Below are 2,898 nucleotides of genomic sequence, written 5' to 3' on the forward strand. Positions count from 1 at the left end.
GAGGCATGCCCCAGTATATATTTGGCATATCAAATTATATAGCCAAAGAAAAGTCATCTTCTAGATCACCCACAGATATTGGCCCAACATATGGAATGCTTTCATGAGATAAACACACAGGCAGCTATTCTAAGGAAAAGTTCTTAGGGAAGAAGGAATTGACTCATAAGGGAAAAGTGAGACAGGAGCAACCGGTTTCAATAGTCAGTAACCTTTCCAAGAGGGGCTACCCCCTCAGGAATCATGCATCTGGTGGATCAACTAGTTAAACACTAGTTAACATGCTGTATCTCTCATGGCCCCTGACATCTGCCCATTTTTTGTTTAAGAAACACATAAATTTCTCTAGGGCAGAGAGTAATGTGGGTAATTAAAAGTCCGAAGATGATTGGAAGTGCGATAATAATTTGAAATTAATAGTCAATAATTCATATTGATATTTAATCAGTATTTATATGTATCATGTATATTTATAATCAATAATGCATATCTATAATTAATAATTAGTAATATTTATGGCCAATTGATAACTATTTTAAAAACCTTGTAGGGTTAATTGTAAATTATTTTATAATATCTGTGAGTGGTCATCCAATATATCACAGTATAGGAAAATTTGTGTTCAGTAAACAATTAACACACTGTAGTGTTGTAGGAAAAATCCCCAAGTTGTAACGTAAGGGAAAGAGTTCTTCACACAAGAAGTCTACATTGAGGGCAGCTTAACACATTCAGAAGGCAGTATACATTTTTGCCTTGCTAAAAAAGATAACTCCATCATTGTGCATCTCTGGTGACAATATTCCTCATAGCCTTGCCAAAAGTGCTCTATATCTCCAAAAAACATGAATTTCTGATGGGAAAACCCCTGAAGTATGTAATCTCTCAAATCAGAAGTCTGTGTTCCATAACAGGGACCATGCCAATCTAAATAGTCTGTATTGCCACCTAGGGTCATAGTGACATTCAAGTACAAGCAAGTTCCAAGACCCATACTAGTTTCCCTGCTCCTACCCCAGTCAGATTCTCTGTTGGTGTCCATGGTCCATGGTACCACCAAAGGCCACATGAATGCTCTGGGTGTGAACTGCAACCTGTGGCTCTGTTGGTGTCTGGGAGCTGTGCTGCTTTCAGGGTCATGACTATCAAGGTGGTCTGCACTGCCCCATGGGGCCATGGTGTTGTGTGGGACTAGACTGCTGCTGTGGGCCATGTCTGTGTCCATGGCACACCAGCAGCCAGGGTCTTGGTTGATTTGCATGCCTCCTGCTGCCACTTGGACCTGAGTGGAATCCTGGGGTATGGACAGTCACCTAAGATTATATGGATGTCTGAGATCCTGGCTGCCAATGGGACTATACTGATCCCAGTGGCCTATGCTGCCACCAGGGACATGGTGATGTCAGAGCCCAAGCTGCTCAAGCTGCACCTAAGGACATGTCTATGTCTTGTCTGTGCTGTTCCTACAGTCTGTGATGAAGTCCGTGTCCCATGGTTCACAGGGGATAATAAGAACCATGTGTGTTGAAATCCAAGGGACTTGGTGTGCTGGCCCCAACCCTGACTTGCCCTGGGATAATTGAGCGGCACTCACTGAATGCTGCAGCAGGAGAGCTGACCCTATTCCACCAAGAGAATGCTTCCTGACATACATTTTGGAAAGATGGCCCCACGCCTCGCCGCAGGCATCAAAGAACTGGCCCTGATGGCATGGGCCTAGAAGACAGGGCTCTACTCCTCAGCTGATGAGGCTGTCCTAGTGGCTCTCCAGCTCAGTTATCATGCAGAAGCATATCCTGAGCCTTGGGTTCACCCACCCTAACAGTATACCCAATTATGACCTGCGAGAGTATGTGAATGGACTGGTCCTGCTGAGCATTTAAGGCAAGATCTCCATGGCTCTGAGCAACAGCAGCATAGCCAAGAGGAGTTTCAGGGAAGGTTCAATGAAGATGATGTGCCAGAGGTCTTTAATAAGAACATGGCACATTAGAATGAACATTTTCGGTGAGGGACTGACTGGTTAAAAATGTATACTTTTTACAGCTTCTCTGATACCACTATGACAAATGAAGAGGGGTTGGAAAGACAGACGAGTGAGCTTGTTTTTCTTCATTTGTTGTGGTTTTGATCAGTTTGGGGGGCATGATGAAGGGGTGAGGTACAGATATGGAGGGACTTGGAAGTGAGCAAAATTGAAGTCAATGATGTAACATTCCCAAAGAATAAATAAAAAATTATGTTTAAAATAAATTAATAAATGTCACTGAAGAGACAGTGATAGCTATCTTTGGCTTTATAAAGTATTAGCTGATGTCCTTCTGTATGCTGATAATGTATGTTTCTCTCATTAGTTGATGAATAAAACACTGATTGGCAAGTAGCCAGTCAGGAGCTATACGCAAGGCAATCAGAGAAGAGTTCTAGGAAGAAAAGAGGCAGAGAGAGGCCACTAGAGAGATACAATGCAAATACTGGGAAGATAGGAGACAAGGCCATGTAGAAATATATAGATTAATAGTTATGGATTAATATTTAAGGCAGAGATAGCCAACAAGAAGTCTAATCCATCAGCTAAACAGTTTAAAATTAATAAAGTCTCTGTGTGTTTATTTGGGACTATCCATCTGTGGAATGAACAATTAATAAAGGTTGTGCTTCTGGATCGTTATATCTCATTAATTTCTTTAAGCATTTTTTTTTGGTTTTTTCCAACACACATTTCAGTTCTGTGGTCAATTCTTCTGTATTTACTTTGCGGGGGGATGTGTATATTCCAATGAGTGTGAGTGCACGAGTGTATACAGGCACACAAGTGTGCAAGGGCATATGTGCCTGTACTTACATGACTGCGAAAGCAAGATATAAACCAAGGAATGTCTAAGCTATGAGAAAAGG

This window comes from Mesocricetus auratus, unplaced genomic scaffold, assembly GCF_017639785.1.
Source record: "Mesocricetus auratus isolate SY011 unplaced genomic scaffold, BCM_Maur_2.0 Super-Scaffold_100022, whole genome shotgun sequence".
NCBI classification, from domain to species: Eukaryota; Metazoa; Chordata; class Mammalia; order Rodentia; family Cricetidae; genus Mesocricetus; species Mesocricetus auratus.